The sequence below is a fragment of the Tiliqua scincoides genome, chromosome 3 (assembly GCF_035046505.1).
Source record: "Tiliqua scincoides isolate rTilSci1 chromosome 3, rTilSci1.hap2, whole genome shotgun sequence".
Classification (NCBI taxonomy): domain Eukaryota; kingdom Metazoa; phylum Chordata; class Lepidosauria; order Squamata; family Scincidae; genus Tiliqua; species Tiliqua scincoides.
Window position 1 is genome coordinate 131,498,009 of NC_089823.1, and position 24,492 is coordinate 131,522,500.

The 24,492-nt window shown below is 42.5% G+C and overlaps 1 protein-coding gene across 2 annotated transcripts in view; it reads right to left on the reverse strand.

Moving 5' to 3' along the window:
• The window catches only part of LOC136646075 (sorbin and SH3 domain-containing protein 1-like), a 209,615-nt gene that overhangs the window by 157,127 nt on the left and 27,996 nt on the right, over nucleotides 1-24,492 (reverse strand). For both annotated transcript variants that reach the window (XM_066622642.1, XM_066622641.1), the window contains exon 2: nucleotides 2,460-2,517. The gene's annotated coding sequence lies outside the window, so the exon portion shown is untranslated. The remainder of the gene's footprint in view (nucleotides 1-2,459; nucleotides 2,518-24,492) is intronic.

Below are 24,492 nucleotides of genomic sequence, written 5' to 3' on the forward strand. Positions count from 1 at the left end.
ATTTCGCCCTTCCCACTGTAATGGCCAGGGCAGAACAAGGTCAATTTCAGGTCATCAAGAAGGCAACAGTTTGAATCAAGCTGACCTCCGTCTAACCCAGAACTGAATACTGTCAGCTGGAGCCATTACAATTAGCTACTGTGGGAGGTCTGTTGAACACTTTCAGTGCCCCATATTGGCAGACAGCAACGGACTGAGCTAGGTTATATTCCCGCTCTGAAAAAAGGAAAGTTTATGAAGGATCAGACAACATGGCATTAAATGTGTGCTTGCATTTCTTCTTTTTTTTGTGGACGCCATAGCAGCTTCCTTGTCAGGGCAAACAGCAGCAGTGGGAAGGATTTTCATTGGAAAAATGGCACAGTGGGAAGGGTTAAACCTCCTTCCCTATACTATAGTCCTGATCCAGATCACATCCCCTCCTTTGGTTGCTACTGAAAGGGGAGAAAGAAAGGCAAGAACAGAGGTTTGTAGTCAGACCTTAATTAGCAGAATTTTAACTGCCCTCTTCTTAGCAGGTTCTTCCACTTATAGACAAACTCTTTGCTACCTCAAATGCACAGTTTGAGTCTGAGAATGGATCTGCCAGCACTCTACATGCATATTAGAGAAGGTAATACTGAAAAGGCCATCAAGCTGTTTCAAGTAAAGTGGGCAACTGTAGTTACAAAATGCAGTGAATACAAACTGGACATTAACAACTTCAGGTCAGAATCAGAAGTAGATTTTTAAATATTTCAAGAGTAAAATATCACAAGACGTTTGGCAGAAAAGAAACTTGTTGGATTCAAGACTGGGTAGAATACATCTATCATTTCTGATGCCTTGGTTTAAATTAAATTTTGTGGGGTTTTTTTCTTGCTTAGATGACATTGTGAGTCCATCAGTTTCCAACTTCAACTGGGGTATATTTTTCCCAGTTGCACATTGTACTTTGGTTTGCATGGGCCAGTCTGTGGGAAAGAGCTGGTTGAAAAACTGTCTTGAAAGACCGGGGTAATTAAGAATATCAGTGGCCGACTGGCAGCCATCAGGCCAGGTATGGCCCCTAATAGAACCTACTAAATGTTAATTAAGGTGTGGAAAAGAATTCCTAGTTTGTGGCAAGTGACAGTTTCTGTTTCATCTGAACGACTATAGTTTGTCTACAAACTAGGAACCCAAACCATGGTTTTATAATAGTTTGTTGGTAAACTATGGTTTGTGCAAAGCATAGTTTGCTAGGTCAGACAAAGCCAAGGTTTCAGCAAACCAGGAATAGGAGCTTCACATTCCATTCTCCAATGCACAGAATTGGAAATGAATAAACCTGGGCTTGTGCATGTGCTCACAACAACATTGTTTGCCATGACATCTGAACACAGCACAGCTCAATGTGAAGTTGTCCCTGCTCACTCTAATCTCATTAATATAGTTCAGTCTTTATTTGCCTCAATCGTTGCGATTATTTTTCAGATTTTTCTGGATTTTCTGGACAATATGGTGTGAATTTGTTTTATTAATTAAATGTATTAATGCTTTTATTAATGAGATAGTATGTTTTAAAGCAGTGGTCTCCAAACTGTGGCCTGGGGGGCATATCCGGCCTGCCACAAGATTTTATCTGGCCCTCAGCAACTCGTCTCTTTGGTCAGAGCATTTGCTAATGTTTGACATTTTTACTCTTTATATATCATTTCTCAGTTTAAGCATGGCATTATGTCTTTGTAATTGTCACATTTCTCCTTTGCTCTGAATCATATCACACTGATTACAAAAAAGATCCAAGTAAAACTTATTCATTCATTTAAATTTTGTTCATTCATTTATAAAATTGATGTTTTTTGGCCAGCGAAAATGTACAAAATATCTGATGTGGCTATGATATGGCACTCATACTGAAAAATTTGGAGATCCTTGTTTTAGAGTTCTAGATTCTATACAAATAAATGCAGAAATCCAGATTGATGGGTCTGAACAGCTCAAGGCAAGCAATGCAAATACAAAGTAAGTCACTGCACTTGCATGCAAACCCTGAGAGTTCTTAACTGAGGGGTTTAGGATGACTGATGAGGGTCCTCTAACTTTCACAAAAATAGCATAGGGTCAGAATGAAGCTGCTGCCTCACAAAGCCACCATAGGCAGGAGACAGCAGCACACAAAGAGCCAGCACACAAGGTTTGGATGGCAGAAGGGAAGCAACTCTTGCTTTCCTTCAAGCTTAGCACAAACCCCTGTAATGGTCTCAGGGCGAAATGAGCCAGCTCACACCCTCTTTGACCTCAATGTCATCTTAGTTGCCGAAGTCCGAAACAGGGAGTGGAATAGCAAATGAGGAAAACTTTTATCTGCCTCACCCTTCTTCGTCCCTCCACACCCCTCTCAAGGATTTTTCTAGAACTTTGCAACACATCAGTATGGAAAACAAATTGCTCTCTTATACAGCTATAATAGAGAGACAGTCCTGTAAAGAACATACCTTAGGTAATTCTTTAGAAAAGATGACACTGGACCAAAACTGGAGGGTACACTCTGCACTGGGGGAGGGGGGGAGAGGAAAAAAAGCAACATAAAACACATCAGTATAAATCTCACTATGTCAAGACAAAGCCAAGGAATATTCTGTTCATTCTAACTCATTAAAACAAACTGGTACTCTGGGCCTCAGTGAAGCCCCATCAACATCTCCACTCGATTAGCTCAAACCATAACGTTAATTTTAAAAAGCTTATAGTCACAATGAACAGTTTATGAATTGAATTTTAGGAGGTCGCAGCAGCAAAACCCAAATCTGAATTAAAGCCAAAGGCATGTCGTATGTCCCTATTATTTTGCAAAGGTAAATGGTGCCAAAATTCCTGTGACATCCAGAGCGATTGAAGTCAGTAGCCTACTGGAGTATCTGCTGCCATTAGTGCCTGCCTGAAGATGCTAAACTAAAAAGATCAGAGACAAGTTCCTCTGGTGTAATCGGGAAGGACTCCAGAGCAGGATAAGGGGCTAAATAATAAAAGAAGGCTGACTAATTTAGAACACCCTGAGGTAGTGCTTTAAAAGTGCAGGGATTAGCAGATCACAATAAAGCCCTTCTATAAGGCTTTCCAAAAGCAACTTGACTGACATGCGCATGTTTTACCTTGCATTTCCAATTCCTCCACAGCATCCGACTTCTGTCTAATGCAGCTGTAGCTACAAGGGATGACACTAGACCACAAGCTGTGGCACAGAAATAGCTCCACCTCCACTTCTCGAAGGCAGGAAATCTCTGTTCAATTGACTGTCTTCAACCACCACTGATACAGAAAATACTAGGAATATATAAAATGGTGCTCAGCTAACTCCTCCCTCCCCTCCTGAACAAGCAGGAAAGGCTAAGATAGAGAGAACTGTAAAAGATTTTCCTCTGCTTGACTCCTTTTCTCAGGGGGCAGGGGCTGGGAAATACAGCTTGCCAAGTCACAGAAAGAAATGGGGAAAAGCCTTTTGAATCATTTCAGCATTTTCAGTAAAATAGGAACTCCAGAGAGGACCCTGAAACCCATTTTTTGCCACTTGGAATGGTCATTTTGAATTATAAGTCTTTTCAGAATGGCCATTGGAAGGCATTGGTTCCCAGTAATATGTTCCTTGCTCTGTAGCTAAATTTTATTTGGCCATTTGTCTCTAAAAATCAATCTGTAATCAATCAACCACTCTGACAGTGCAATCCTGTTCTTTGCTAGCACCGGTATAGCACCCGCCATCCTAAAAGTACTGTAAAGCACTTTACGGTGACTTATGTGCAGGCAGCGCCGACTAGAAGACCTGCACTATCCCACCAATGCTGTATACCTGTGGCCACTGGCGGAGGTGAGTGTTGTGTTCAATGGGGCAGGAGCTGGGGGAGGGAGGAATGGAGGCAGGGGGGAGTTTCTGGGCGGATTGAATGGGGGAAGACTCAGGCCTGGGAGGGGGCAGGGATGGCGGAGCTCCACGGTATCCTAACTCCCATCCTGGGTCTGTAAGTCTTGCACGGAGCTACTCAGATTTGCACCAGCGGTTTAGCTGGGTTGGAGCCTAGTAGACCCATTGGGCAGGCTAGAGAGTTACATGGGTAAGAGAATAAATGTTCCCTTACTCCAAGCAGACTTCCAGCCTGCTCCTAACCTGCGCTGGATACAGGATAGGCCACTCTGCACAGTTGCACCCACACAGGTTAGGACTGGGCTATGAGTCTGACGCAGCTGAATGGTCATTCTGAAATTCAGTGCAATGCAATAGCCATTCATTTTGGTATGTCCCCATCATCACCATGTGGAGACATCAAGAACTGAACTTGGGACCTTCTGCACGTAAACATGTGCTCTCCTGTTGAGCAATGGCTTTTTCTGGTCTATCTTTTTACCATAGGACAGATCAACTTATATTGTAATATGACAGTCTGATATTAAACACAGGTCCATATGTCATAAAGAAGCAAGAACCATTTCTTCTAATTTCACAGTGAGGCCTGTTTGTTTGTAACAAACTCAGCTGTTATACTTTTAAGCTACAATGAAGTTCTTCCATTAAATCTGATAGGCAGCTACAGGTAAACATTACATTTGTGTCTACTGCCTTCCCTAAAACAGCAAACCAAGGTGAGGACATTTCTGTCTATGAGAAAGAAGCAATATTGGTCCTCCCAGGAGCCTAGGGAGGCTTTGAAGGGAAGCCCTTAAAACAAGGAACATCTAGTGAAATATTCTTATCTAATGTTAATTCAGGCAGCCAAAGGAATGTTTCAACTGCCTTGGCAAAGCACAGTGATTCTTTACAGAACACAATTATATTAAATCAAAAACATATGTTTCCTACAGATATCTCAGAAGACCATTCCCACTGCATTCCAAAGAATGCTCACAGAGAAACAAAACTGAGCCAATAAGGGCATGTCTGCCATTAGGAGCACTTAGACTACCAGGTCAGTGATTTTCAACCTTTTTCATCTCATGGCACACTGACAAAGCACTAAAATGGTCAAGGTACACCACCAGGTTTTTGACAATTGACAAGGCACACCATGCTGCCAGTGGGGGCTAACTTCTCCCATAGGCCCTATTAATAAATGACCTTCCCCCAGATTCCTGTGGCACACCTGTAGACCACTCGTGGCACACCTGTAGACCACTCGTGGCACACCTGTAGACCACGGTACAGTGGTTGAAAATGGCTGACCTAGGCTGACAGTATCCCTGTGTAAGGAATAGGATAATAAAAGTAGCTACAATTCATAGCTCTGACATCACACTTTCGTTCCAATGGAACAAGAGAGGAATGAGTGTGGAAATCAGAGAGGAAACAAATAACTTTCTCTTAATCTACAAGGGTCAATTCACACTACTGTTTTTTCACAGGGTTTCAAATTTAAATACAAGTTTATTTTTCTTGCTACTTGGAGCTGTATTGCTAGCTCCAACTAGATGTTCATCTGATTGCAGTGTTAAAAGACAAATGGAATTCATTTTCTAACACACAAAAAGAAAAGCTGGGACACTGATCCTGATTGGGATCAAGGCATCCGATAATGTTGCACCCATTGCAACATTTTCCTACCAAGAATCCTTTCTCCATTTCTCGGAGTTGCTACTTGAAGCAAAGAGCTATTTACCCTCTCTCTACATGGATCCCAAAGGATCTCCTCTATGGAGAACTCGTGCAAGGAAAGCGCCCTACAGGTAGACCACAGCTGCGATACAAGGAGTGGACCTCAACAAGTGGGAAACCCTGGCCTCTGAGCAACCCACTTGGAGGCAGGCTGTGCAGCATGGCCTTTCCCAGTTTGAAGAGACACTTGGCCAACAGTCTGAGGCTAAGAGGCAAAGAAGGAAGGCCCATAGCCAGGGAGACAGACCAGGGTCAGACTGCACTTGCTCCTGTTGTGGAAGGGATTGTCATTCCCGAATTGGCCTTTTCAGCCACACTAGACGATGTTCCAAAACCACCTTTCAGAGCGTGATACCATAGTCTCTCGAGACTGAAGGTTGCCAACAACATGTTGTGGTCCTGATCAAGATGGTTGTTAGGTCCAATCCTATTGAGCCACCATACTGCCAGAAAGCGCATTCCAGTGACACTGTCTGCTTTTAGTCAGACATAAAACATGACCCACCATTCTGTGCAGGTGGGTCACCATGACAGGCAGTGAGTGGCCATGACACCAGTCTCCAGAGAAGCCCTGGCACTGGTAAATCAGTGCAAGGGGTGGGAGGTAGGTGGGAAGAACAGGGAGGAAGGGAACACGGTAGAGATCAGGGAAGGGTGGGGGTGTGTGATGAGGCCAGGAAGGGGGTAGTATTGGCAGAAATATCTTGATCAATATCCTGTCCCTCTTCCTGGCTTCAATCCACTAATCCAGGTTTACTAGGACTTACGCCAAAAAAAAGCCTTCTTGGGCAAGTGCAAGTAGACCCAGTGGGCAGCAAAGGCTTACTCTGGTGCAAGGGAGCAAATATTTCTTTACCTTGAGGAGGCCTTTGCAGCTCAAAACTCCTCCGTGAGATGCAGTGTGCACCACAACACCAGGAGAGTTGTGGGAGATTGGGCTGTCCGTTTAGAAGAGAGAGAGACACTTCTAGTTGGAAGCATGCCTCTGAACACCACAACTGAGTGAATGCCTCTTTTGGTACTAAGATGGATCACAGGCCAACCAGGAGAAAAGTCAGTGATGTGTTTTCCTTGACATTGAAACTGTATGATTGGAAAACCTGGGCCTGCTAAATTTTTCCCTGTTACACAGCTGCAAAAAGCACCAGATTCCTTTATGGAGTTGCCAATCTTCCAGGATTGGCCTTAAGCCTCCAAGAATCAGAATCAACCTGCAGGGGACTACTGAAGACATCCTATCAATTTCACCACGGTTTCCTCTGCTTTATTAATGACATCACATCATGCTGGCAGAAAAAACATTTCTCAGAATAACTTCTATTAGAATTGGCAAATTCTTGAATCCCCAAGAGAAAAAACACAACTCTATATACTGTATGCATTATTAGAATATTACCTACATTTTTCTTAGTGGTCTGGCAGGACAGCAGGCTTTTACTTAGCATTAGTCTTTTTCTTTCTTTCTTTCTTTCTTTCTTTCTTTTTTTACAGACAGCCTGTCTCTTCCAATGTTAATTTAAACATAGGCCACAAGAACTATGCTTTGCACTTTAAAATGAATGGGAGGGGAGAGGAATATTGAGACCATGTGAGTAGATATACAGATCCAGTTTCTGGCCTTTGCAGGAGATAAAGAGATCAGTAGCTGACAAATCAAACTTGAATCACAAAACAGTTTCCTTAAATATTAACGTAAGATTGTAATAATAATAATAATAATACAGGTATTTATATACCGCCTTTCTTGGTCGTCAGATTTCTCCTCAGACTTTAATTCAAGGCGGTTTACATAGGCAGGCTATACTAAATCCCAATAGGGATTTTTACAACTGAAGAAGGTTCTGTCTTTCAAGAATCATAACATTTCCGATGGATCTTTTTATGATCTGGTATCACATTCTGGCCTCCATTTTCCTCCCCACAGGCTGACAGCGGCCAAAGAGCAGGTGGAATAACTCAGTATAACTCGGCTAGGCTTGTCAGCTGCTTCAAGGTCTCGCCATTCACGGTGCCGGTGGCCTCGAACTTGCGACCTTCGGATGTTATCATCAGGCAAACGGAGGCTCTACCCTCTAGACCAGACCTCCTGCCATACAGTGTCATACAGACACTTTGTATCCCGTTAAGAGATGTAGGATCAAAACAAACAGAAATACACACAGTTTCAACTCCTGATTATTTAGATTATGCACAAAAATAATGGAAATACCAAGCTAACATAGCTGCCTTTAAAAAACTTTAATTTCAACTAATACTTACAGCTCTTACAAATTAATTCATGCCCTGCACAAACATGACTTTAGAAGGTAAGCCACTTGTCTTAACTTTTATGCCATGCAAGCGTTAAACACATTCTACAGTTTCTCACATGTTGAGTTCACTTTCAGCTTAGCCTCCATGCGGCCACACTTTCCTGTGGTCCGGTAGCTCACAGCAGTACTTCACTCACTCTCTCTCTCACTCTCTCTCTCTGGCTCACGCTCACACACACAGAGAATAGCATTATCTAGGGACAACAACACTGTAAAGCAAAATATCAGCTTCACAGTTCACGCAGGAATGCCTTCCTATCCGTCACCCACGTTAATGATTAAATTCTCCACCTCTCTTAACTTTCTTCAATACTGAGAGCGCACAGCAGTTCCGCAACCATCTTGCTGCTGAAAGACCTAACACTAAAAAAGGAGCAGATCTCAAAAGGAGGCAAACAATAATAGAGCAGAAAATTCCCTTTTTTTTTTTTGTCCTCCTTTGATTGTGGTTCTAGCAACAGGTACAGATTGCCCCAAATCAGGAAAGAGAGAGAGCGAGAGAGAGAGAGAGAGATGATATATCTTCATGAATGCATTTAGAGGTGACAGTATTATTACCTATAATACAGAGCAACAGAGAGGGACAGTGAAAGAAAGCAAATCTCTTTTGTGATGGAGTGGAACAGTACAGGGCTACAGGCTAAGGAAGAATTTTGCAGAATTGCCTCTGTACAGAAAAAATACTGAGTGGCAACATCTAAAACTTCCTATGGAAAGAATGACAGATGCAAAAATACTATAACATGCTTTGTGGCACTCACTAAACTAATCTGTTACAGGCCACAAGAGAAACTTGCTTTGCTTTTTTAAAATTTCAGTTTATAGAATTAGATTCTGGAAAACCTCCCCCCCCCCCCCCAAAAAAAAAAAAACACAACGACAACAGAATACATAAGCATCTTTTGGGAAACTATAGATCACCCTTACTCTAAAGAAAGAATGTCTCAGGACAGAACAACCCTCAGCCAGTGGGGTTGGACCAGGCAGGATAGTGGCTTGGAGCCACCGTGGCAGAGAGGCCAAGTACCCCTGACATATTGTGAAGAGCCTATAGGTGAAAAGCACACTCTTGTACAACACCATTTCAATAAAGTATATACTAAATGTGCAATCACTATTGGAATGGGTCAGTCCAAAGGCTGATTTTATTGACATATGATAGTTCTTACCTAAGATCTACCAATCCTAGAAGGAATATTTAGTTTTCTTTTAGAATTTCCACATTTAGCCATTTGAATAGTGATTTTTCAATGGATTCATAGCCACAACTCCGAGCAATAAGACACACACATAAACAACAACAACAACGCTGCACTACAATAACATTGCAATGCAAAGGCCTATTCAGAGAGTGGTTACACTGTGCGCTCATGTGCTTGCTGGCCACGTCCTCATGTTGACTCACAGTGTCTGCAGAGGAGGGCAGAGTTGAACATAGGGAGGGTTCCTTCCCAGAGCACCTCATCACATGAAGGAACACTCCACAGGTTTGGCACCACCTTCTGCAGACCAGAATCAAATACACAGTGGCCCAGGACAGGTGCCCAGCAGGTACAATCCGGCCACCCCCACCATGCATTTCTTGTGTATAGCAGCCATCAGACGTGCATGGCACAGTTTTGCAAACATCACAGGCAAACTACTCTATATGGTTTGCAACTTAACTAGAGATGAGCCCTTTCACCTTCCCCCCTTGCTTTTTTGTTGTTAGGCAGTGGGAAAGAGGTGGTCATATTTTGTTTTTAAGACTTGAAGGTTGCTGAACTTCTTCTGTGCAAAGTGCACATAGCAGATGGTTTTTAAAACGTGACTAAGAGTAGCAATCCCTTCCCTCCAGCCAATGTAATACATGTGCCCTTCGTTAACAACTTTACTTTGCCCTAATTGTTTAACATTTAAAAAAAAATATTGAAGAAATATTTGGGCTCTCTCACTTTAAGGGTTTCTTGAGCAAGCACACGTTCAGCCAGATTACATAAAGATTTTATTGTTTCAAGCATACTAAAAAGGAAGTTATACAAACAAGAAGCTTTCAATAACATTGCTAAAAGTACAGAACAGCGTTACACCTAAGGAAGGATTTTGGCAGGATTGGCTCCATACAACGGTGTATTAACAGAAGATAGTTAAGGAGAAAGATCTTTACAGCAGGTCAAGCACATCATCTTGCACTAAGACAGGGGTGTCCAAAGTTTTTGGCAGGAGGGCCACATGGTCTCTCTGACACTGTGTCGGGGGCCGGGGGGGAAGAACTAATTTACATTTAAAATTAGAATAAATTCACATAAGTTTAGAAAAATGAATATATTAAAGATGGAACTTATATGAATGAATGAAGGTCTTGCAGTAGCTCAAGACCTATAAAAGGCCATGCACAAAGCAAGGCTGGCCTTTTCTTTGCTGCTGCTACTGCATCACAGATGTGAAACAACAAGCAGTGGAGGGAACCCTCATCCACAGCTCACATGAGACGTCAAACAGTTGCCCTCGCACTGAGAGCAGTTGTGTCGGGCCAGTGTGGGCTCCGACAAATCTCCAGAGGGCCAGAGGCCCTCTCCCTGAGGGCCGCACTGAGAGGCCTCGAGGGCTGCAAGTGGCCCCAGGGCTGGCATTTGGGCACCCCTGCACTAAGAGACGCAAGAGAATCAGTATAAATTATGCACAACTGGCATCTCACATTAAGGAAATTCAGTCTTTTTTTCCTTCTTTTTCACAGGGACCATTTTTCCAAGTACCACCTTTTGCAAGTCCCATAACCACCAGCAATCACAGCTGTGCACAGATGTGGAAGGCTTGCCCCACTGTTGGGGCTTCGGTCTGCCACTCTGTTGCCGCAAGCTGTGTCTGGTCAAACTGTCTAGGCAACTGCACAGACACATCACATCGCTGGTGCACTACTGTCCCAGCCATCTCTACAGACAGTGGGGTTGGGCCAGGCAGGATAGTGGATCAGGGCCACCATGGCAGAGAGACCAAGTACCCTTGACATATTGTGAAATGCCAATAGCACACTCCTGCATAACTCTGTTTCAATAAAGTATATACTAAATGTGCAACCACTATTGGAACTGTTCAGCCCAAAGTCTGATTTTATAGACATATGATAGCTCTTACCTAAAATCTATCCATTCTAGAAGGAATATTAAGCAATGAAATTCATGACATATTACAATATGTTGGATTAATATACTGTTTCACGTACTTGCTTTCAGTCCAATAAATTATGAATGCTTAGAAAGTGTATGTTTTATAGTAGAAATGAATTGAACAAGTTTAAGAGACTAAAAGGAAATCTGCACAAACAAGAAGCTTAAGCTTTCAATAATATTTTTACATTAATGGACACTTATTACAACTACGAAAATGCATTGCTCACACAATGCATTACATTACTTATCAAAAATGTCTGATAAAGATTTGCTTGTCTTTTCTGCTGAATATTGCTGGCAATACTGGCTCCATTCAGACCCACCCCATGCCCCCAAAAAAGGAAGAAAGCTGGTTTGATGTTTGCACAGTTTGGGATCAGCCAACAAAAACAGAGACCAAAGTTTTGGCTTTTGTTAAGTTTGGCACAATGTCTAAACTGCCAAACTAGAGCTATGGCCATTGCTCCGCTTCACCCACAGCACCCCAAGTTGGGCTGAAGCAAAAAACTTGCAAGGAGGTCTAAATCAGAGGTGTCAAACAAAAGGCCCCTGGGCCTGTGGAAGCTCTTTATCTGGCCCTCAGATTCTCCCAGCTCCACCATCAGCTGCTCTCAGCTGCTGAGTTGTGCTGAGGTGTCCCTGCTGAATAGGCAGCCTGCATGTTAATTGGGCTCTTCCATATCTTGAAAATATGATAAAGTTTTGCATATTTTCCCTTCTGTCATTTTTAGCTAATGAGTTCCTAAGTGAGAAAAAAGTGCTTATTTCCAATCATAACCTGCTTAATAATATCACTTCCTGCTTACTGGCATCACTTCTTGCCCTCAGCAGGCATTATGAATGCTATTCAGTCCACATGCATGGTTGTGGCAGACTGTCTGATCTCGGAAGCTAAGCAGGGTCAGGCCTGGTTAGTACTTGGATGGGAGACTGCCTGGGAATACCGGGTGCTGTAGGCTTATGCCCTAGTCTTTTGGGACTGAAGGTTGCCAACCAACCACTGTATGAAACGAATTTGACACCCCTGATCTAAACCGTGGCTTGCCTGTTGTACACATGGAGGCTCTGAAATCTTGGCTTGGTTTCTAAACAAGAGGAAACATGGTTTGGATTGATGTCTGAATTGAGACACTTGTAACTGTCTCTTGTAACTCAACAGATACCTTCTTACTGGGCTGCAGAAGGGAAACAGCAGGACACTATTTCTCTGCCATAAAATGATGCCCCTCTCCATCTACTAAAAGCTTTTGCACCAAGTTGTATGAACATCATACTGCAAGTCTCACATCCAAAGATGTTTCTGACAAGGAAGATTTAGGCCTCCATTTGAAGGTAAGAGGGAACTCCATTTTTTAAAAGTATAAGGACACAATATATTACTGCCAGTAATTACATGAAGGACTATTTGTGTCCTTTTTTAAATGTACAGGTTAAAAAAATTAAAAATCAGGAAATCATTCCGGACTGGCAGAGCAAGACCGTTGTCACGCATGGCCACTAAAGATCTATGGCAGTATTTACTCCACAATAAAACAAAAAATGTTAAGGCAAAAGACTCCCATCAACCTCGCCCAAAGTTAGTTTTCCCAGATGTGCTCAAGATCATGAAGAAAACATGTTGCACCACTTAACTTTTGTCACATATTTCAAAAGGATTGTTTTGAAGCCAGAGCTGGCTTTTAATAGCTGCAAAAGAGATAAATTTCCCATTACCAAAAATAAATCTCCTACAATGGCTGACACAGACAGAGAGAGACAATGCTTTCTATTACAGTAGTCAAGCTGCACAATCCTGACCATGTCAGGCCTTTAATTAACAACTTGACAATATACGTATTTTCTTAAGCTCTTTTGTTCCTGTGCCTTTAATTCTTTGCACAGAATTTGCATTAGACCTGGTATATATTCATATAGCACTTTTTCTATATTGCATTATGTTAGTCCTTAGAATTATGAATAGTTATATAGTACGTGGTTGTTTCAAAAACAACCACGTTCTCGAAGCAGTTCACATATCAAAAGAACTGAGAAGATGGTTCCTTGTCCCCAAGGGACTCACAATCTTTCTAAAAAGATGCACAAGGAAGACACTACCAGCAACAGGTACTGGGAGCCACACTTCACTGAGGAAGCCATCAAGTAACAAAGCTAGTAGTAGTCCAGAGATTTAAGCCAGTTGGCTCAGAGAAGGAACTCTAAAGCTGGCAGCTCTATATCAAGCAGGATCGAAAGCTGAGTGATGGCTCTGAAATAGCAAGGTTGTACTGGTGCACAACCTAAGATGGAATCTATGAGAAAGTCAAGTGAGCTACTTGTTCACTGCTTAGGTATAGTACAAAATCTTGCATTTGTTTATTGCAAGCTGCTGCAGTGTGGTAGCTTAAGAGACAGAGTGGTGAATCAGAGCTTCCCCTGTTTGAACCTTGCCTCTGCAATGAACTCCTTAGGTGACTGTGGGGAGGCCACTTCCTCTCTGCCTCAGCTTCCAAGATGAAATACGGGGATAATAATACTTACCGTACAGGGTTGTCCTAAGGGATCACTATCAAAGTAATACATATGCAATGCACTCTGCAGACTCAGAAAGCATTATACAGATGCTCGATAGTGTTGTTTAATACCTTTAAGTATGCCTTGTTCGTGGCATACACAATGAATATGCTGAATTCTTGTGAAACAAACAAAACAAATAAACTCATCATTTAGTTCAAGGTGCTGGCAATTCATTTTCCATTACACGCCCTGCTCTGTTTCAAAAGCCAAGACACTCTTTGTTCTTGATATTCTAGAAAAAACATAACTGGCTTGATCTCTGTTCTCAGCAGCGCAAAATGAGCCCCACCCACACATCACATGATTCACGATGCAGTGCAGCACCTTAAGATTCATACTAGGGCCAGTTTGGGCAAGAAGGGCCGTTTGATTTTTATCCCCCTCAGTCCAGTCTTTATTGTTGGATTCTAGGAAATGACAAACTGTTCTAAGCAATTGCCCACATATACAGCAAAACACCCTCTCATAAACAGCAAGGGATGAGTATGAACAAATGGGGTCCTGTGCAAAAATTAAACAGGACTGCTCAAATACCCATCAACAAGAATGCTCATCAAAAATGTAATCTTAACGCAGTCTGAAATGTTGGTTGGCTTGGCAAAAATTGAAAAATGAGATAACTTGTTGAATCTCTAACAAATTTATCCAACATCAGCCTTTTTTTTCTTTGGTTAGATATCCATTGTGGCATACTCCCACAGTTTAGCAAGCCACATCTTCACAGCTGAATTTTTGTCTGTCCTCAGTATTTTGCATAAATGATTCTGGTAGCTTCTTTCTAGTAAAAAAAAAAAGTCTTTATTGTTCCCAATATATCTTAATACTAGTGTATGGAACACAATCCTGCAGTGGTACCCACCTGCTCAGGTAAAGGTCCCCCAGTCCCTTTAAGGGGAAGGGGACAGGAAGTGACACAATCCCCAGGATCACGTCATTAAGGGGGGTGCTTTTACTCACTGCTGGCTGCTGCAGGCTCCAGAAAGTGCAAGGAGCCCCAGGCAGCCCCTCACAGGGCTCCCTGATGCTTAAAATAGTAAAAAAAAAAGCAATCAGAAACCACTTCCAGTTAGCTGCCAGGAAGTGGTTTGCAATTGCTTTTTTCACCGTTCTAAGCATCGGGGAGCCATGTGGGGGGCTGTTCGGAGCTCCCTGCACCTTCTGGGGCCTGCAGCAGCCCACAGTGAGTAAAAGCGCCCCCCTTAGTAACGCAAGTAACCTCAGGGGTAAAACTCCCAAGAAGTTTGAGAGCCATTGCAATACTGTATAATAAATAAATTATCTAATCCAGGGATGTCAAACTCATTTCATACAGAAGACCGACGTTGGCATTCATGGTGCCTACTGAGGGCAGGAAGTGACACCAATAAGCAGAGAGTGACATCATTAAGCAGATGATGGCCAGAAATGAGCACTTTGTTCTCACATAGAAACTCATTAGCTGCACATGACAGAAGAGAAAATGTCCAGATCTTGTTCATATTTTCAAGACATGAGAGAGCCTGATCATCTAACTGGGAGAGCCGAATTACAACAGGGGCCGAATAAATTGCTTCCAGGAGCCACAATCGGCCTGCAAGCCTTGTGTTTGTCACCCCTACAGTGGCGTAGCTAATGATCGTGTAGCCCGGTGCCAAGCTCAAAATGTTGCCCCGGAAGTCATGTCACACCCAGAAATGACGTCACACCTGGCCTTTTTCAAATGTGAAATGGCATCTATCTGCTACCTGGGGTCAAAGAAGATTTCTAGCCCCCTCCAGACAAAATCAAATTAATTAAGTAAATAAAAAAAAAAGTGTGCCCCTGGTAGGTTCAAGATACTGTGTTGGGGTGAAGAGGGATGGTTATTCTTCTCATGCTAAATATAAGAGGGGCACCTCTTGAACAACAATCAGTTTCATAGGTCAGTTTCGAGTTAAGAAAATCCACTTTTTGTTCTATAAGGCAATTGTTTTTTCATTTTCTGGTTAATAGGCCATAACTTTTGATAGAATACAGATATTCCAATGGGGTTTGTTTCATTGCACTCTACATTAAATTACCTTTCCAATGATATATAACATGATGGTATTAATCATATATATATATATATATATATATATATATATATATATATATATATATAGATATATAGATATATAGATATATAGATAGATATATAGATATATATATATATATATCAAGATTTTCACAATTTTGGTCACTAGTGTCAAGCTCAGCTTGTTGCCCCCCTAAAGCTTGATGCCCAGTGCAACTGCTACCCCCTGCACCCCCTTAGCTACACCACTGCACCCCTGATCTAATCCTCTCCAACATAATTCTTGTCTTCTTTCAGTATCATTTAGCTGAGGGACATCAAATACAATTTCAGCTATCTTCTGGGGGAGGGGAAGAAAGGGGAGCAGTGACAGTGATGCATGTGGCCACATGCAGGTTGCTTTTATTCCTCCCAGAAGCCCCTTAGAGTGAGAATATGTAGCACTGCACTCTAATTATGTTCAGAATTATGCTACACAGTGACAACAGAAGCACCACCACTGTTGTGGGAAAGGAGGAAAGCTCAAGGAAACTTTCCCCACATATACCTAATTCCAGCTGAATGCTGAAAGTTTCTAAAGCTCAGCTTCAGATCATACACTTGCTGTTACATGGGTGTATGCTAGAGACAAAATTCATCTATGCCACACCCAGAGATTTAACTCTAGAAACTGTATGAGGGAGTTGGACCTTGAAAACCGCTCTAGCGACTCACAACAACATTTGTAAAAGACATCACAAAAATCTCCCCTCAAAAACAAAAAGAGGGACAGTGATTTATCTGTAATTTAGTGCAGGTAGTGCCAAAACCTTTCCCTTCCAGATATCAGCTGCACACTTCAGATGAGACTTGATTGCACTGCAAATCACCTCCTAGGAGACACTCTCACAGAGCCCAGATGAAACATCTAAGACTCACTGAAGTCAACAAGACTACACAAGTCAGCCTGCATTAATGACATCTTTATGCTGAAAGAACAGTCACACTTGGGGTAGTCATCAAGCATCTCTTTCCAAACCAACTTTGCTGCACATACTATAGAGATGCCGTTATCAATGGCATCATTTTCACGTGAATTACATACAGCACTGGGTTTCCTTTTCAAATATAGCCACAACCTCTTAGACAACTTTGCCTTCACAAAGAACTGAAAAGGAAGCAAAAAGTTGTTCTGTCATGTTGTTGCACCATGTCAGGTTGGTTCTCTTTGTGATGGTAGCTGCAAATCTAAGCTCTAGAATACCACCATTAACAAGGCTGATATGATGCAACAACAGGAAGGCCATACACATACAAACCTTAAATGCAGGCAGCTAGGAAAATGAGAATTGATTCATATGTTGTTGAGAAGAACCGATATCTGTATTTGGGTTTTAGCCATTTGCACTTCTCACTTCTGTTCGACATGAACGGGACCACTCTGAAGGACCTTCTCACATTCATTTTAGGTGTTCATGAGGATTAAATGGGTTAAGAGGCTAGCTTTACCTTTGAAAAGTATGTCCACAATATGCAAATTGCCCAGTCACTCTCACAACAGCCCTGCTGGATCAGGCCAAGGGCCCATCTAGTCGAGCTTCCTGTATCTCACAGTTGTCCATCAGATGCCTCAGAGAACACACAGGACAACAAGATACCTGCATCCTGTTGCCACTCCCTTGCACCTGGTATTCAGAGATAAGCTACCTGCAAAACCTGGAGGTTGCATACAGTCATCATGACCTGCAATTTGTGATATGAATTGTAACCTCTCCCACTACCGCTTCTCCTAAAATGGATGGATGGATGGGGGAAGGTGGAATTCTGCTCCCAGGATCCTCCCCACTCAGCCAGTTTAAAACATCTATAGCTTCACTTTCAAGGGAATGAAAGACCCTACATTGAAGAGAAGGAGCCAAGGGAGCCCTGGGATGGTTGCCGCACAGGTTGGCTGGGGAAGCCTGGAGAACAGGGGCCTGGTGTGCTGCTGCTGCACTTGTGAGGCCACTGCTGAGAAGTCCGTTCACCACCTCTTTTTGGATCTTGCTCATGTGTCCCACCCCCAGCAAACTGCAAGCTTCCCTATCCTCCCTGCCCAATTAAACCCTCTGTTATCAGCCAAGGATCCGTGTGGTTGTTGGAACCCACCAGCGTTAGCACAGAGGCTGCTGACCCTGATGTGCCACCAGCACCTGCCTTCAGTCCTAACTGCACAGGACACTATTGATTCACAGTCATATTATGTATGCTAGTATTCAAAAGGTCCCAAGTTCAATCCAGGTAGGGGAAAGAAAGACCCCTGACTGACACCTGGAGAACTGCTGTCACAGTGCAGATAATACTAAGTTAGATGGATCAATGACCTGATTCAGTAGAAGGCAGCAGGTATTCTATGCTCATGCCAAAAAATAAAAAATAAAAACCCTCCCCAAATGCAGATAATGTCAAAGCCAAGCAAGCAACCTGCTAAATAGAGCTACCATTCTGAGAATCTAAAGATTCTTGTGTGTGCGTGTATCTGTCCATCCCCAAAGACAACATTGCAATAAATGACCTTTTCGGGCCAAACAGTGGATTTGGATGGATATTTGGTGGGAAAACATAACATGAGGAGTAGACCAAAAAAAAAAAAAAAACCCTCTCCTGCTCAGATGGAGATCAGCCCTCTCTACACCTGCCATTTATAACCTCCCTCAAAAAAAAAAAAAAAAAAAAGCACAAGAAAGACAATCATGTGGTCAATGTATCATCAAGCTTAGGTACTACTCTCTTCAGAAAAGTGGGCATTCACTAAACCTCATGTAATTTGATCCTGACAGAGGAAGAAGCTTTGTATGAAATGTGGCCACTCATCTTCTGAGAACGGGTTCTACAAGCTCAAGGTGCAAGCAAGCAGCCTGCAGAAGCTGAATGAATTCCAACTTTATTACCTGTGGGTTCTGGCAGCTTGGCAAGGCCACATGTTGCAATTCTAAACATATTGTGTAAACAAATAGGAAGGACTTGACCCATTTTGTAAGTCCAGGTTGAATTGAGGATACACCTGTTTTAACATAGGGCTTCCATGCTGCATCCATGGAAGGAGCCTCTTTCCCCTGCAATACATAATTTCTGTTACTTTCCAACCCTACAGTATTCTGAGGCCAAATATAGTGAATTCAAACAACTAGTTTACAGGATAAAACAGTGGTCCCCAAACTGACTGCTGCCACGATGCCCCACCTAGGTGCCAGCTCAGAGCTTGAAATCTGGAAATAAGTGGTGATGACGCCTGATGAAATGATGTCATCAGTAGTTACTTCCAGGTTGGAGACAACCTGCAACCTGGAGAGAAACCATAAAAATGGCAGTAAGAGGCTCAGGGGGGCAGGGGGGCCCTTTAGTAGTGAAAACCTCATACACAGAGCCAGCCCACCGAGCTCTTACTGCCATTTTCAGGGTTGCAGTAGGTGCTTACTCTCAAGCAGCACGCATCCCACAATGCCCCTACATATTTGCTGCACTGCCTCTTTTCCCTTTTCCAGGCCATGTCCTCTTTTTTAGTCTTGTGTCCTGGAAAAAAAACTTAAATCTCCTTTTCCGTGTGAGTGGGCCCCTGCAGGCAGTGCATAGACTTCTTATAATTAACAAATTGTATGTAATAAATTATATGTAATATAATATTTAAATTAACCACATGAAATCAATATGCAAGTGTTCTTAGCTTCTATTTTGTCATGTCCTAGATTTTTCATGGATGTCTTACATTTTGGGGTGCCTTGTCCTCTTCTGTGGTTATGACATCTGGTCACCTTGTATATTCGGTACAGCGCTCTAGACTAGAATGCGCCCAGCTCTCCCCCATGGCTCAGCATTGCAAGGGTGGGTGGCTAGTGATAATTAAGCTGACTTTTGGGAGAACCTGCTTTCCAATACATATCCTCTCATCAAGAAACCCCTGGAAAGCTAAAGAACTGCATGGGTCCTCTGAACACTTTGAAAACCATTGTATTGGAACACAGTGGAGGAGGAAATCTCACACGTCTCAGAGAAGCTGGACTATTTCAAGCCACTGAGTCCTTGCCCTCCCAGACCTTCTGGTGGAGTAATTGGCAATGCAGACCAAATGATAAGGCTACCATAAACTGCTATGTCCAAGTGTATGCTAAGTGCATCCTCTTAGCACAGTCCGAGCCTGTTTTCTTTCTATTTCTGCTTAGCTGTTGCAAGCACATCAGATGCCTAACACATGACCCCTAGAAATAGCCATGTGATGAAATAAATAAAGAGTCTGAGAATTCAACTCTCCTTTGGAACAAAGGGAAAGTCCCACCCCATACAGAGAACATTCCCCAACGCTAGCAAAAGAGAAATTATATAAAGAAGCTCAAGCCTCCCTGACTGAATGGGTTCCGACGCTGTTCTTCCGAATGAACCAGAATCCCGAAGTTTGGACAGATGTAGCTCAAGAGCCTCTGACCACAAGAGTAATTTGAAAACAAGATGTGCATACACCACTCAGAGAAAGGTCTCCATCTATCCTCAGATTGCTAAGGCCACCCAGCAAGCTGATGTTTTGCACACATGTAGACCAAGACATGCTGACTGAAAAGAACAGTAGAGGAGATGGCATTTTTACACTGAACTGTCAAAAGGTTATCTCTTTCTAGCACAGAGAAAGGCTAGCCTGCAGAGTTCTGTTATCACATCAGGCTTGGGTAAGAGAGCAGATCCAGATGCAGTAGGGATCACATACCTACTTGTGCAAAACGCAAGTTTCATTTTCTTATAAGCAAGCAGCAAAAAAACACAAAAACATAACACTTATCATCTGAACAGGAGGTATGCATGTACAATCCAGATACTTACAAGCAACCCCCCTACACACACCGTTACGAGTTTGCAAAAGGGAGATGAAACACATTCTACACATGAATCCCCCCTTCTGTCCTGATGAGGGATACATGTGGTTTGTATGCCAACATTTGCCTCTGGTCTCTGCCTCTGAGAGCCCCTTTCGTGACTTTCAATGCTGTACCTCCGCTAGTGAAATACAAAGGTCAAATCCAATCCAAATTCAGAGCCACACAAAAGCAGGCAGGAGAAAGCAGACAGTGGTTCTGGAAGGCAAGGTCTATGAAAGAACTAGACAAAGTCAAGCTTGGCAGCAAAGTCAAGACTGGCAAAACAAAGATGATACAAGGTTAGCACAATTTGGACCACTCATTCCAAGAGCATCCAGACCAGACTTGAGCCCCACAGCAGTGCTGGCCCTGAATTCAATTGATCCCTTAAAGAAGCTGTGTGTATTCTAGTCATCCTTCACCAATACATATCTGGGCAGACCTGTTGGCACCTCAGGTAAGAAACAGCAGGTGACCATGGGAACTTAGGACAATTGACAATGTGGCTCCTTAGAGGGCTTGGGCTGGCTGCTTGAGTGGTATTTGGGCTAGTTCTAGGGTTCTTGCCTATCATCCCCCAATGCTTCAGATCCCCTAGGGTCCCTATAAAAACTCTAAACCCATGTATGGGCCACTCCCTGTCTAGGAATGCATACACTTGTCATTGTTTAATCTCATAAATAGATCATAAACTGCAATTGATCATGCAGTAACTGAAAATGTTCTCTCTCTTTCCTTGGGTTCAAATTTTCTCCATTTTATTTTGACACTGTGCATTTTTGCTCTGCCACTTGGGAATTTCCATTCAGGGGCAGAAAACACATTGCCTAGGCAACCTCATAATTTTCATCTATTCTCCCACTACCACTCATGAGTCACAGCTTCCCAATGGCCTAACTCATCAGCTAGCCAGGGTGTTTGGCTTGGCCAGGAGTATTGGATCAGTGGGAATTACACCCCCTCCCCCAATAATCCACCATCAGATAGACATATATGATATGAGTTTGACTGAAATTCTAGGCTGGGTCAAGAGCCAGGAAAAGAATACTCTCACAAATGCCTTGGAAGCAATATGAATACATGCTGTTCAGGAGTTTGTTGTTATTGTCATCAAATGGTCTGGGATTAGTACAGAAACCTCCTCATGTACTTCCCAGCTGACTGAATTGATTTTGCGAAGGCTACCATAGGTACATGACACGGATGCACGCCCTCCCTTTGGGAAGGACAGGAGCTGGATCATTCCTCAGTTAATTACGAAGGAGATGCCTTGCCTGATAAGCACTAGTCCTACAGTCACAAAAGCAGGAAATCAACTCAGAGCACCTCATCCTCATCCTTAATTGCAGAGTCTGCCTAATTTTCTTGTATTTTTTCCTACTTTGGGATGTGAGAAGATTAAAGCTGCGCTACAAAACCACAATGGTGTTCATCGTCATTGGGGGGGGGGAGGGAAAGGAATTCTAAGCGCCTAAGTACCCAGGCACTGCTGTACTTCAGAATCCCTTCCCAGGAAGCTTTCTTGGGCACTTTAATGCTAGAAAGCTTACTACCCTTATACAGAGGAGAGAATTGCTGCTGCCACAGAATTGAAGGAATTTTTCTGATTAAAAGATAACAGAGATAAACCCACTAGATGGGAATCACAGAGAGAGAGAGAGAGAGAGAGAGAGAGAGAGAGAGAGAGAGAGCTCCAAGGCATCACACTCATCTCCAGCAGCAGAGTCTAGTCAAATATCTAACAACCTAAGTGCAGGCAGATACTGCAAAACCTTTCAGCAGATCAAAAAACACTGTGTTCTGATCAAAGAACTATTACCAGCTTTTCCACAGAACAACTTCAGTTCCTGCTCTCTCATTTAGACAGGAACAGACCAATAGCAGCAATAAAAAAATGAGACATTCCCTTTGAAATCCTCTAATTTAACAAACTGCAACATATCAGCAATTAAAGGAGAAAAATTTAAAAGGCAGGGAATTGGAGGGATGTTGCTCTGTTCCAGGTATTGTAGTCTATGATGAGATTGTTATTATATATACAGAACATCACATACGAGCATCACACTTTTTCCACTTTTCATCACAGGTACATGAGCCAAAAGACAAGTCTCCACTGTGAGGAACTTACAATCTTATGCACACTTCTCAGAGAGAAAGTTCCATTTACTTTAATGGGCCTCACTTCTGAGCAGATTTAGCTGGTGGGCCAGGAAACAAAAAGCAAAACAAATAAAGAAGTGCTCCCCAAACTTACTGGAGCTGCAGTGCCCTCAGAACCAAGAAGAGAATGACAGTGATGCAAAATGCATCATGTGGTGGCATCCCCACCATTCACCCACGGGCTTGGAGGCCTAGTGCAAGCCTCTAAAGCAGTAGATCTCGCACATTTACCACCAGGATCCACTTTTTAGAATAAGAAACTGTCAGGACCCACCAGAAGTGATGCCATCAAGCAGGAAAATTTTTTGACAATTCTATGCTGCAATCCTACCCACACTTACCCAGGAGTAAGTCTCATTTACTATCATTGTTAAAAGAATATACATAGTAGCTTGTTAAAAGTACAGGTCTGTAACATTTCCCCAAGTGCAGTCACATACCAAGGTAGCATCAAGTCTAATATATTAGACTTGCAATAAAATAATGAAATGAATTAGCAATAAAATTAGCAATAGAATATTGAAATGAATGGGGACCCACCTGAAATTGGCTCACGACCGACCTAGTGGGTCCTGACCCACAGTTTGAGAAACACTGCTCCAAAGAGTAGTAAGGGAGTCAAGGTAGGCAGGAGGGCTTTTCACAGTGCATGGTTTTCACACGCTGCAGCTCTTTTCACCGCACTGAGCTTGGAGGCTCATGCTGCCATCAGTCCACAAAGCCCTGGCAAGTGCCTCACAACACCTCGGGGCATCATGATGCACATGGGAACCACTGACATAAGGGATGGATATGAGCAAACCCAGCCACATGCATGTAGATTTCAGTTCAGTTGGGTTACATTCCTTACAGCACAATTTTGTCTTCAACATTTTATTAACTGTTTCATTTTATAGTACTATTTTATTAACGCAAAACTTTCATAGGTTGCCCTTATATTAACATATTCAAAAGTAGATTGTATGGAATGGGATAAGCAAAAGCAACAATAAAATTAGAAAAACATTGCACAATAAATAATTAAAATCTTTTAAAACCAAAGACAGAGACAAAGAACAGTGCAAACAGCACATTCAGATGTAAAAGAGCAGCAATAAAATGAGACATGGAAGCCAGTAAAATCCATTAAAAGTCTTAGTAAACAAATGGTTTGGTGCCTCCCTTACTTGCCAGGAAGAGCCCTCCACAATATATACATGTATTTATTTTAAACAAAGAGAAAGTTAAATCATATAGCCATGGAACTGGTTGCATAGTAACAGCCTACTTTTTCAATAGCCTGCCATTATAACACTTGAGAATTCTATTTGTCATAAAATGAAGACCATTCAACTGACTAGTATGAAATTTGGCAAAGAAAATCTACTCACTGAGGAGTCATAATCTAAGTTATCCATTCTGAGAATCGTGCAACGCTTAATGTAGGTTGCAAAGTACAATCCTGCGTACGTTTCACAAAAGGTTAAACTATACAGGCAATATGAGAACATCAAACTTGCAGATTAGCTCTACTGCCTTATAATTTCTAAAGTTTAGATTAATGCATTTTAAACAGTCACCCTGTTGGCAAGGCCAATCACATGCATGTTTACTCATAAATGGGGGGCTTAACTCCTCCTTTCTCTTGCTGACGTTGCCTGATGATGATACAGACACTGGCCCCAAAGCCCATCTACCTCTAGTCTTGTGAGTCAGTATCTTCCACCTATCAACTTTGCCTCCCCAATCCCACATACAGCCTCTTACGTGCAACAAATGCTATTCCCTCTACCCAAAATGAAAGCATATAAGGAAACCAAGGGATCATTACATGGCA